This window comes from Microcaecilia unicolor, chromosome 2 (assembly GCF_901765095.1).
Source record: "Microcaecilia unicolor chromosome 2, aMicUni1.1, whole genome shotgun sequence".
NCBI lineage: Eukaryota > Metazoa > Chordata > Amphibia > Gymnophiona > Siphonopidae > Microcaecilia > Microcaecilia unicolor.
Genome location: NC_044032.1, coordinates 190,791,627 through 190,804,669, shown reverse-complemented (window position 1 = coordinate 190,804,669; position 13,043 = coordinate 190,791,627). Strand labels below are relative to the sequence as shown.

General features: G+C 41.5%; 1 protein-coding gene across 1 annotated transcript in view; it reads left to right on the top strand.

Moving 5' to 3' along the window:
- Positions 1–13,043, top strand: part of FBN2 (fibrillin 2) — a 526,098-nt gene that overhangs the window by 59,342 nt on the left and 453,713 nt on the right.

Here is a 13,043-nt window from a genome sequence, read left to right as displayed (position 1 = left end):
AATTTAACTCCACCCTCCCTAAGCCTGTTTTGTTCTGGTAGCTAGAGATTGCTACATGTGAGACTATGACCTGTTTGTCCTTGGAGAAAGCAGGGATACTTACCTGTAGCAGGCATTCTCTGAGGACAACAGGCCATTCATTCTCACATACCCTCCCACCTCCCCTTGGAGTTATGTCCTGTTCTCATAGCTATACTATTGTACTGGTGGTCCTGCGCTCTTGCTGCGAGTGGGAAAGCACTCGCTCATGTATGGTGGGCACATTGGCACGCCTGTTTAAAGCTGTATTACACTTTTTAAGTATTCTGCGCTGGGTGACATGGATGAAGTCACCCACATGCGAGAATGAATGGCCTACTGTCCTCGGAAAATACCTGCTTTCCTGTTTCTTGCAAAACTGGTTGAGAGGGTAGTTCTAGACCACCTGCAGTATTATATAGAGGAACATTGCCCTGTTAATCATCCAACAGCCTGGTTTCTGAAAGGGCCATGATGTTGAGATGTATTTCAGTCACAGTATAATGCTTCAGCAATTATGTAACAAGGGAACAGAAGCAATTATATTGAGATGGTTAGTTTTACATGGCAAAATGTATGTAAAGCGTGCAGATACATTCTCAAAGTTCAGAATGTATGAAACAAAACTAGAGTCCTACAGTACTCTGCTCTAACAACACCCTGGTTTAATCACTATTTTTTGCCTTTATATAACACTAGTAAAAAAGGCCCGTTTCTGACACAAATGAAACGGGCGCTAGCAAGGTTTTCCTTGGAGTGTGTATGTTTGAGAGAGTGTATGTGAGAGTGACTGTGTGTGAGAGAGAGAGTGAATGTGTGTGTGTGAGAGAGAGAGAGAGAGTGTGTGAGTCTGGGTGTGAGTGTGTCTGTGAGAATGAGAGTGTGTGCAAGTGTGTATGTGAGACAGTGTGAGAGAGAGAGTGTGTTTCACACAGATACAGTGTGTGCGAGAGAGAGAGTGTGTGTGAGACACAGACTCTCTGTGAGACTGAGTGTATGAGACCAAGAGAGTGTGTGAGTGACTGTGTGACATATAGAGAGTGAATGTGATACAGTGTGAGACATACAGTGTGTGAGAGTGAGAGAACGAAAGAAAGACATTGACTGTGAGAGAGAGTGTGTGTGAGAGAGAGAGAGAGAGAGAGAGAGAGAGAGAGAGAGAGAGTGTGTGTGTGACAGAGATACCTCGCCCCCCCTCTGTGGTATCAGGCCCCCCTCCCTCCCTCTCTCTGGTGTTAGGCCCCCCCCCCCTTTCTCTGGTGTCTGAGCGTTACTGTGCAGGACGCTGAGCTCTGGCTGTGCTTCAAGGAACTGACCAATCCTATTTATGCCGAGAAACCTCGTGTGGTTGGTCACTTCTGCTTGTGAGGAACCCGGAAGTACGTGATGTCAATTCAGGAGATTGGTACAGAGAGCAGGAATGCCTCAGAATGTTGGAGGTGCGTTTTATTATATAGGATGATGATCTGAAAATACAGAGTTTAAAATTGCTGTTTCTAGCAGGTAGAATAATTTTAAAAGCTGTTTTAGTGATATTTAATGTAGATTTCATAATATTCATATGTACAGATGGGAAGGTTTCAAATAAATTAAAAAGGTGTGCATTAAGAAACCAAACAGAAAAACCTTTTGTCCTTTACCCGTAGTTAAAAAAGGCCCTTTTCTGACACAATTGAAACGGGTGCTAGCAAGGTTTTCCTTGGAGTGTGTATGTTTGGGTGAGTATGTGTGAGATTGACAGTGTGTGTGAGAGAGAGAGAGTGAATGTGTGTGTGTTTTTCTTTTATTTGTGTGTTTGTTGCTTGTGTGGAAGGTTGGTTTTTCCTTTTTTGTGTGTGTGTATGTGGGGGGAGGGGGTGTAGCTCCTGTAAGTACTTGGGAACCTGCCTGCCAAGTCGTTAATATGCCAGTGCTCTGGTGAGCTGTGTTTGCAAATTTGAACTGCATGTGTATTTGTCAGCATTCCTTGTTCTGTGGAAGGCTGCGTTTTGATGTGTTTTTTGGGGGGGGGGGAGTGGGGTGGGGGTGGGGAGGAAGTTCCTTGAAGCACTTGGGTACCTGCCTGTGAAGTCGTTAGTGTGTGTTGTGGATAGCTGTGTTTGCTTGTGGTTGGGGGGAGTGTGTCTTTTGAAGCTCCTGTAAGCACTTGGGAACCTGCCTGCTTGCTGTTTTTATCTCCATTTGTATTTGTCTGGTTTTCTTGTTGTGTGGAAGTGTGCGTTTCAGTGGCGTAGCCACAGGTGGGCCTGGGTGGGCCAGGGCCCACCCACTTAGGGGTCAGGCCCACCCAACAGTAGCACATGTTTAGTGGTAGCTGGCAGGGATCCCAAGCTCTGCCAGCTGAAGACTTCTCCCTGATGGTAATGAAAACGCTACTCTCCAAGATACCGGCACAGCGGCACCTGTGCATGCTCAGTTTTCAGCCCATGCCTGCTGCAGACTACCAAGGTAGAGAGAAGCATTTTCCTACCAGCTGCGATATTGTTTTGGCATGGGGGGTGGGGGAGAACATTTGGTGCCCACCCACTTCTTGCCTAGGCCCACCCAAAATCTGCTGTCTGGCTACGCCCTTGGTGCGTTTAGATTTTGGGTGGGTTGGGGGGGCGAGGGGTGCAGATGTCGAGTCAGTGGTTAGTTTTGTGTGGGTAGTCGTTTCTTAGGGTGGCTGCACATGACATACCGGGAGCAGGAGCATGGGCATGCAAATAGTTTTGTCCTTCCAGCGACGTTCCTCGTTTCTCTGTGCTGCACAGAAAGTGACTCGTTGTGCTGCTGAGTCTCCTCGGAAGAAAAATAAAAACGTGTGTGTGCTTGGTTTTGAGTGTATGGGAATGACGGCTGTGTTGGGGAGTGGAAACAGAGATTAACCAATGGGCTTCCTTGCTCGTGTGTAGTAATCGGAGAGGAGAGGGAGGGCGGTGGAACGGTGAGCGAGCAGCTGCAGGAGGGTGGGTGGGAGGATGGGGTCCAGCGCCGATTTTGGTTGGTTTTGAGTGTATGGGAATGATGGCTACATTGGGGAGTGGAAACAGAGATTACCCAATGACAATCCGATTTGTTGAGTGTCATTGCTCCACCCTCAACGTCATCACGTTGTGACGCGGGGGCGAGGCAGACACTCATGCGATCTTGCAACTACAAATTTAGAACGTTGGAGGTGCCTTTTATATAGAGAGATTATACAGGAGTTGAAAATAATTTTTTTAATCATTTTATGCTGAATGACATAATCTGTGTGCTAATACATGTTTTTGTGTGGTTGTAGTGTAAACCGATAGTCCCAGTGGAATGGTTATCACCTAATGGTTTGGTGATTAAACAACATGGAGTTACTAATGGTTTCAAATGGCAGTAATTTTGAACAACTGAGTGAAATTTGCTTAGATGATGTTGTGATCCTGATAAAAACTGAGATGACATTCTTGAGTGTCATTCTTGATTTATAGCTCAGTTTGAGATTTCAGATAAAGGAGATGATTTGGTCACTGCGTTGTTTGCAATCATGTTTATAGCTAAAGGACTTCTGTGCAGTGTTTTAAACTGTGGTTTTTCCATCCACAGATTATTGGTACCAGAGGCTTAGTTTAAAATTTAAAGCATATAGGACTAGATTCTATATATGGCATCTGAAAATTCTGCATGGAAAAAATATGCCTAGGTGTATTCTCTAAAGTACGATTAAATTTTATAGAGTAGGCTTAAATTTCCATGTGGTATATAGAATTATGCCAAGTGCCTCTTTAGTTGCGGCCATTTATGTCATGTTTTACTTGGCGTAAATCCCAATGCCTAAATTAGGCGTAGAGCTGGTGTATTCTATAACAACACACATAGATTTTAGAATCATCCCCTTTTCAATTATGCGACTTAGAATTTAGTCGCACCACGTTACATAATATACTAGCAGGCTCATTTTCAAAAGAGATAGACGTCCAAAAAGTGACATAAGTCAGCATTTGGACATTTATCTCACAGAAACGTCCAAATCAGTATTTCTTTTCCATTATCGGGCGAAGCCGGCCATCTCGTGAGCACGCCCCTGTCCCGCCTTTACTCCCCTTCCGACACGCCCCCTTGAAATTTCGCCAGCTCCATGACGGAAAGCAGTTGAAGCTGGCCAAAATCGGCTTTCGATTATACCGATTTGGCCGGTTACAGGAAATCACCGACCATCTTCCGATTTCTGTCGGAAGATGGCTGGCAATCACTTTCGAAAATGAGCCGGCTAGTCTGCTGCTGGTTGCACCTAGAACCCCTACCATTTTGAAGGTATTTATACAGTGGAACACTTTTCATCCAAAGATCCATCGTCCAGAAACTTCCATTATGCAAAAATTGAGAGATTTATGAAAAAAGATTTAAGAAGGCAGATAGGAGGACTGCACAAATGGCGGTCCTGTCATTGCCTGCCTAGCTATGTGGGTACAGGCACTGAATATTGGCCTGCAACTGCATAACTTCCGGGTCTGCCACTGTATTTGGGTATCCAGTGTTGGTTCCCAGACATGGCCCCAGCATTAGAATATCCAAGTTGATTCAGTCTGCAGAAATCAGCAGCTTTAAAACTGCTGACCACTATTGGGGTGGGGGGGGGGGGGGGGGTGGAGTTTTCTGGGCCATTATCCATTTTTTGTAAAATGTATACTATCTGGAAATTATGCTCTATGCTACACTTCAGCCCATTCCTTTCTTTCTGACAAGCTGTTTGAAGCCCACACAGCTGTGGCAGCTTATCAGCATTGTGCCTTTCTAGCATTTCTGGCAAAGGTGGCAGCAGTGAATGTGGAATATAAGGGGCCCAAGAACTCTAAAGCACTGAAGATGGAAAATTAAATCCAGGCATGAGTCAGCAATTGAAGAACCAGCTTTCTTCAATTGAAAAAAAGTCCAGGAGTAAAAAAAAAAAAAAAAGGCATGTGCTACCCATACAGCAGAACTGTGCTGCTCATCTGCTTACTCTTTCTTCAAGTTTTGGATTTATTTAAAATATCACATATCCAATAATATCTATGTGGTTTACAGTATAAAATCAGGCAGTGAAAACTAAAATAAACACAATCCAAAACAGGCAAATGGAAGATAAAGGACAAGAGAGACAAAAAGAGAAAGGAAAAGAAAATTAACTTACTAGTTTTTCCCTGGTTGTCCCAGACTCGATGTGCTAGCAATATGGCTGTCCCTCAGAGAATCCGTGGCCAATTACTTAAGTAGAAAAGACTGCTGTCATGACCAATTGCCAGATGGCTTGAAGTCACTAACCCCCAGATTATATATATGGCACCCAAATTTGGGCATCTAAATTTGAGCCCAATCCCGAGATGTGAGCCCAACTTAATTGACTATTGAGCCATTAACAAGCAATAATTTGCCACTAACAACCAATTATTGACATAAGTATTGCCATACTAGGACAGACCAAAGGTCCATCAAGCCCAGCATCCTGTTTCCAACAGTGGCCAATCCAGATCACAAATACCTGGCAAGATCCCAAAGTGCAGAACATTTTATGCTGCTTATCCCAGAAATAGTGGATTTTCCCCCAAGTCTAATTTAATAATGATCTATGGACTTTTCCTTTATGAAGCCGTCCAACCTTTTTTAAACTCTGCTAATCTAACCGCCTTTACCACATTCTCTGGCAATGAGTTCCAGAGTTTAATTACACGTTGAGTGAAGAAAAATTTTCTCCAATTCATTAATTGGCACCAGTTAGTATTTGCACGCTCACCTGGCTGTGCGCTGTTCTACAACGCTTGGTACCCAAATCCCATAGTGCACAATTTAAAAGGGGATGTGGCCATGCGATGGATATGGGCCCATCAGGGGCATTCCAAAAAGTTGCATGCATTGTTATAAAATAATGGGTCAGTGCACCAACTTTGATGCCAGCATTTACACAAGGTTCAGCAGGCATAAGTCTGGAACCCAAAGTTAGAGCATGGGAATCGGGGCTAAACGCGATCCTATAATGGGTTTTTTGTAAATAACATAAGAATAGCCATACTCATCTAACCCAATATCCTGTTTCCAACAGTGGCCAATCCAGGTCACAAGTGCTTGGCAGAATCCCAAATAGTAGCATCATTCCATGCTACCAATCTCAGGACAAGCATTGGCCTCCCTATGTCTATCTCAATTGTAGACTATGGACATTTCCTCCAGTAACTTGTCTAAACCTTTTTTAAACCCAGATATGCTAACCAATGTTACCACATCCTCCAGCAAACAGTTCCAGAGCTTAACTATTCTTTGAGTAAAAAAATATTTCCTCCTATTTGTTTTATAAGTATTTTCATGTAATTTCACTTCTACCCATTCTACACCACTCAGAATTTTGTAGAGCTCAATCATATCCTCCCTCAGCTGTCTCTTTTCCAAGCAGAAGAGCTCTAACCTCTTTAGCCTTTCCTCGTTTGAGAAGCGTTCCATCTCCTTATCATTTTGGTCGCTCTTCTTTGAACCTATTCTAATTTCGCTATATCTTTTTTTGAGATACTGCGACCAGAATTGAACGCAATACTCAGGGTGAGGTCATACCATGGAGTGATACAGAGGCATTATAATATTCTTGGTCTTATTTACCATCCCTTTCCTCATAATTCCTAGCATCCTGTTTACTTTTTTGGCTGCCTCCGCTCACTGGGCAGAGCATTTCAGCATATTGTCTGCAATGACACCTAGAGCCTTTTCTTGGGTGCTGACTCCTAAAGTGGACCCTAGCATCAGGAAACTATGATTTGGATTATTTTTTCCAATGTGCTTCACTTTGCGTTGGTCCATATTAAATTTCATCTGCCATTTAAATGTCCAGTCTTCCAGTTTCCTAATTTCCCACAATTCGCATGTGTTTTGACAATTTTGAATAGTTTTGTGTCATCAGCAAATTTAATCACTTGTTGCTCTGATTTCCAGGTCATTTCCACTTTTTACCCTCCTCTATTGAGACGGCCATTTAACCCTACCCTCGGTTTTCTGTCCGATAACTACTACTACTACTACTAATATTTAGCATTTCTATAGCGCTACAAGGCATACGCAGCGCTGCACAAACATAACCAATTCCTAATCCACAGAAGGACATTGTCTCTTATTCCATAACTTTTTAATTTTCTCTGGGGTCTCTCAAGAAAGAACCCTGTCAAAAGCTTTCTGAAAATCTAGATACACTACATCAACTGGCTCACCTTTATCCATATATTTATTCACACCTTCAAAGAAATGAAGCAAATTGGTGAGACAAGACTTCTCTTGGCTGAACCCATGCTAACTCTGTCCCATTAAACCATGTATGTCTATGTGTTCAGTAATTTTATTCTTTATAATAGTTTCCACTATATTTCCCAGCACTGAAGTTGGGATTACTAGTCTGTAATTTCCCAGATCACCCTGGAACCCTTTTTAAAAATCGGTGTTTCATTGACTATCCTCAAATGTTCAGGTACTATGGAAGATTTTAATGAGAGTTTACAGATCACGAACAGCAGATCACCAATTTCATGTTTGAGTTCTTTCAGTACCCTGGGGTATATATCACTGGGTCCAGGTGATTTATCACTCTTTAACTTGTTGATTTGGCTCAATATGTGTTTCAGGTTCACCAAGATTTTTTTCAGTTCCTCCACATCATCACCCTTGAAAAGCATTTCTGGTACAGGTAGATCTCTTTCATCTTCCATAAAGTCTGAAACAAAGAATTTATTCAATCTCTTCACTATGGCCTTGTCCTCCCTGAGTGCCCCTTTTGTCCCTTCATGATCCCACAGATTCCTTCACAGGCTTTTTGCTTCTGATGTACCTGAAAAAGGTGTTGCTATGAGTTTTTGTCTCTGTGGAAAGTTTTTCTTCATATTCTCTTTTAGCCTTCTTTATCAGTGCTTTGCATTTTGCTTGACAGTGCTTATGTTGCTTCTTATTTTCTTCAGATCCTTTTTCCATTCTTTGAAAGATGTTCTTTTGGCTCTAGTAGCCTCTTTTGCTTCACCTTTTAACTATGCTGCCTGTCATTTGCTCTTCTTTCCACCTTTGTTAATATGTGGAATACGCCTGGTCTGGGCTTCCACAAAGCTATTTATAAACAATGTCCACACCTGATTTAAAGTCCTAACCTCTGTGACTGAGCCTTTTAGGTTCTTTTTAACCATTTTCCTCATTTTACTGTAGTTGTGCTTTCAAAAATTAAATAATGCTACAGTAGATTTCTTTAGTGACTTCACTCCAGATAGCTCAGATTTGATAATGTTATGATCACTGTCTCTCAGCGGACCCAACACCATTACCTCTCGTGCTATGCCCTGCATTCCACTAAGGACTAGATCTAAAATATTTCTCCCTCTTGTCAGTTTTAGGACCAGTTGCAGCGCTGTTTATAGAATCCGGACCCTATATCCACATGCTCTTCTGGAATACTAGGCAACTTGAAGTCCTCACGTGTGCACTAGTCTTTAGTTTCAAAGAAAGACTTTTAGACACGCTACATGTGCAGCTTGCCACCATTTTAAAACACTATTACTTTTGTGCCTGTTAAGCTTTTTTCTTTGAGCAATCAGTTTTTTCTGTTTTGCCTTTGTCTGAAAACTCTTGTACCTGAAATTACCTTGATCCCAACCATTCTGGATAAAAATTGTGTGTAATGGTAGTATTTTCATCAGATTCAAACTTTATAAACTTTAAAAGCTTGTACTATGCAATTTCATCTTTACATAATTACATAGGTAATCATAGGGAAGGTAGTTTTCGGAAGCTTTTCACAGATTCAGAAAGCTATTTACAAGGAATGCTGCTTTCTGAATTATAGGTTCATGCTTGTGGAATAAGTTGCTGGGAGGTTATAAAGTATCACAGATTTGTCTGTGGTTAAGAAACAGTTAAAAACTAATTTATTCATTCAGACATTTTTCTCCTGATCCCTTAATTTTACTGCATTTTTAATGTGTTTCTGTAGTGGAATGTATAATAGTTTTATATTATTATTTTATATGTATGTTTCATTGTAACATGCCTCTGAATAGGTGGCCTAGAAATGTTTTAAATAAATAGAGGTGCTGATAGTTTTACTAAATTGCCTGCCTGATTGAGTTGGATTGGCCGCTGTCGTGGACAGGATGCTAGGCTCGATGGACCCTTGGTCTTTCCCAGTGTGACATTACTTATGTACTTTTACTTGCAGTGACCAGAGGCATTTCAGGGCTGGGATTGGGGCCGGATTTTCAATAGTATGTGTGAATTAACTCTCCCCTCCCCCAAACAAAAGCTGTACACTCTAAGCAGCAGATATAAATGTGGGCATCTAATTTTCCTGGGATAATTTTCAAGGCTTACTTTTCCTTTTGAACATCTAGTACAATCTGCATGATGAATCTAATGTAAGGAATTGCATAATTATCCCAGAAAGTGTATCCTCTAATTGGTGGGTTGTGAGAATCTTCTAAAAGTATCTTCCAGTTCAAAAAAGTCTGTTCCATATTTTGTAAAAGTCTTAAATTTGTTGATGAACTCAAATGAGAAGATTGCTCCATTCCTCAAAAAAAAAAATCTCATTAGGCTCCTTCAAACGTCTTAAGATTATATCATTCTGTAATGGCTTTCTCTTTGAAGTTCCCTCTCATGTCTGTACCAGAACAAGGCTTTCTCTTGGTGTATATGCTTGAAATGACCCTGTTTATGAAATCTAAAATATCCTGCCAAAGGGATTAAACTGGAGGGCAGAATCAAACTATATTTACATCTGCCCCACTCTGTTCACAATCCTATCAACATTAAAATAAAATCTTACCAATAAACAGGCTAATGAAAAGTCATGAGTTCCATCCAAATAAAATAAATGAAATTACACATGTGGGTTGTCTCATAGGTTAGACTGTGGATGCTAGAAAACCAGACATAGTGGCAAAGGAAAAAAAAGCACTATAAGAACATTGATTATAGAGGTGTCACGCAATTATTCTGTGAATCATGGAGAGAGAGAGAAGATCTTCAAGTACCAAGAAACACAGTCAAAGACTAAGAAAATGCTAAGACTAAGGATATACAGAAATATTTCCAAGTGTATTGAGTGCAATAGGCTTCATTAAAAAGCCTGGATAGGTTGCTTATACAAGTTACATCTTTTGAACTCCAGGAAGTTCTCATTAGCATTAAATTGGAGAGACTGAGATCCATACTCCATATACCCTGGCTTAGGAGTGAGGTTCGTTAATGTGAGCAAAAGTAACTCATTTGGAGACACTGCCCCTGCTCGGAGCTGTTACTTTACTTATCCCAAGTTATGGCTGGCAACCATTCTCTCTCATATCAATTTATTGGATAGAGTGGCAATTTCAATTACCTGTTAATGAAATGCCGATGTAATAAAATCTTGCTCTAACATTTTTGAGTGAAGTGCACAGTTTATGATTAAAGGGTATTTAACTTTTCTCAGAAATCAAGCTCTAAGCTCTACATCTTCTATTCTTGTTTTTCCATAACCCAGAGCACTCGGGAAGATACTTTTTGCAGGTAAACCTCAGCAGCAGTAGATTGTTCAGGATACTCTATCGTTCTAATGCTGAAATATTTGTATGATTTTTTTTTGTATTATCATGTACCAGTGAGAGTTCTGTTTCTGTCAATAGCACAGTTGGAAGTGTCTTGTCATGCATTGGTCAAATCACGTCCTCTAGATATTTGTGTGGTAGTGTTTTTTGAAAGGGCTTTTTCCGGTGGAGAAATTGATCGGTGTTCCTAAATAGGCCTATTTTCAAAGTTTTGCTAATGGGTAAAGCAGTGCATTACCATGGAAAAGGGTTCTTCTAAAATCTAATTTATAAAAAAACAGATTGCCTGCCTTCTATGTGAATTAAATTATATGCACCATTTTGTGCATAATTTTACCCATAGTTTGAAGAGGCATTCTGAAGATAAAGATAGGGAGGAGTTTTCACTTATACATGGCTGAAAAATCCGCACTGTAAAAAAATGCGCTTAGGCCAGTGGTTGTGCTACCTTCACTGCATGCAAATATCTCTCATGAATATTCATTGTGGGTATCCTGAAAACCTGATTGGCTGGGGTGCCTCTAGGACCAGGTTTGGGAACCACTGGCCTAGGTGTATTCTCTAAAGCACACCTAAATTTTATAGAATAAGGCTTAAATTTCCGTACGGTATATAGAATACACTGAGTGCCTCTCCACGTGACCAAATTTGGTTGTGTTCATTTAGGCCATGTTTTACTTGACGTAAATCCCGATGCCTATATTTGGCGCAGAGTGGGTGTATTCTATAATTATGCACATAGATTTTAGAAACGCCCATTCCGTGCTTATAACCATGCCCCCTTTTCAACTGTGCGACTTTCAATTTACGCACACCATATTACAGAGTACACATTGTTAGTTGTGCATGTAAATCGTAATTAATACCAATTAGTGCTGATAATTACTTGTTAACATCCAATTGACAGTGCTGATTAGCAAGTTAACCAGTTAAGTTACACGCATTGTTATAGAATACGCATTGATTTCCACATGGAAATTAAGGCACGATAGAATTTGGAGGATAATGTTTGAATTTTAAAAAGTGTGTGTGTATTCCATTCGGGGAAAAAAAACCTATCTGGACAAGTTAATGTGTATCAATATGGGGTCCTTTTACTAAGATGCAGTAAGCACTAACACTTGCTTACTGCAGATTAAAAGAGCTTGCTGCGGGGCACGCTGAGGCGTCCCATGGTAAGTTTCAAATGTGCGCACACTACCCAAGTACTAAAAAATATTTTTTATTTTTTTCCTGAGGAGTGTGTCTGGGGGTGGGAGAGTGCGTGTTTCTGTGCTAATTAATCAGTTAGCGTATCAGTATTGCCATTAGCTAATTGATTAGAGCAGGATTAGTGCGAGAGCCGTTACCGATTAAAAAATAGGTGTCGGTAAGTGCTTTTGTACAAATTTGTATTAATTGACACATGCTAATGGAAACAACGCATGGCCTTGAATTCAGAAAATGGAAAATGGACTGTTTTTCAGCTGCGCTAAAAATGGCCTTAGCTCGTGGGAAAGACCTGCATAAGGGCACGTCAAGGCCACATTCTACCACAGCATTATAAAGGGAACCTTATGGAGCATTTTTTCATGTGAAGTTGCATGTGTAAGTTTAATATCAAAACTGGTGTAAAGTCTGTAGTTGGAAATTGCTCACAAACATGTGGAGGGGCATAATCGAACGTCGCCAGCAAAATAGGTCGCCGGCGATTTATTTTGGTGGCGGCGCAACAGCTGGCCGGAACCGTATTTTCGAAAAAGATGACCGGCCATCTTTTTTTTTGATAATACGGTTTAGCCCAGCCAAATGCCAGAGTTCACCGAGTTTGAGATCGCTGGTTTTGTTTTTCAGCGATAGTGGAAAAAAATGCCGGCCATCTCAAACCCGGCGAAATCCAAAGCATTTGGTCATGGGAGGAGCCAGCATTTGTAGTGCACTGGTCCCCCTGACATGCCAGGACACCAACCGGGCACCCTAGGGGGCACTTCTAAAAATCTTTTAAAAAATACATAAATAGCTCCCAGGTGCATACCTCCCTTGCCTTGGACGCTGAGCCCCCCAAATCCCCCCCAAACCCACTCCCCACAACTCTACACCATTACCATACCCCTTATGGGTGAAGGGGGCACCTGCATGTGGGTACAGTGGGTTTTGGGGGGGTTTGGAGGGCTCATCACTTAGCACCACAAGTGTAACAGGTAGGGGGGGGGGGGATGGACCTGGCTCTGCCTGCCTGGAGTGCACTGTACCCTTTAAAAACTGCTCCACGGACCTGCATACTGCTGTCAGGGAGCTGGGTATGACATTAGAAGCTGGCAAAAAAGTGTTTTATTTTTATTTTTTTAGTGTGGGAGGGTGTTGGTGACCACTGGGGGAGTATGGGGAGGTCATCCCCATTCCCTCCGGTGGTCATCTGGTCAATTGGGGCACCTTTTTGAGGCTTGGTCGTGAAAATTAAAGGACCAAGTAAACTCGGCGAAATACTGCTTAATGCCGCTTTTTTTTTCCAGT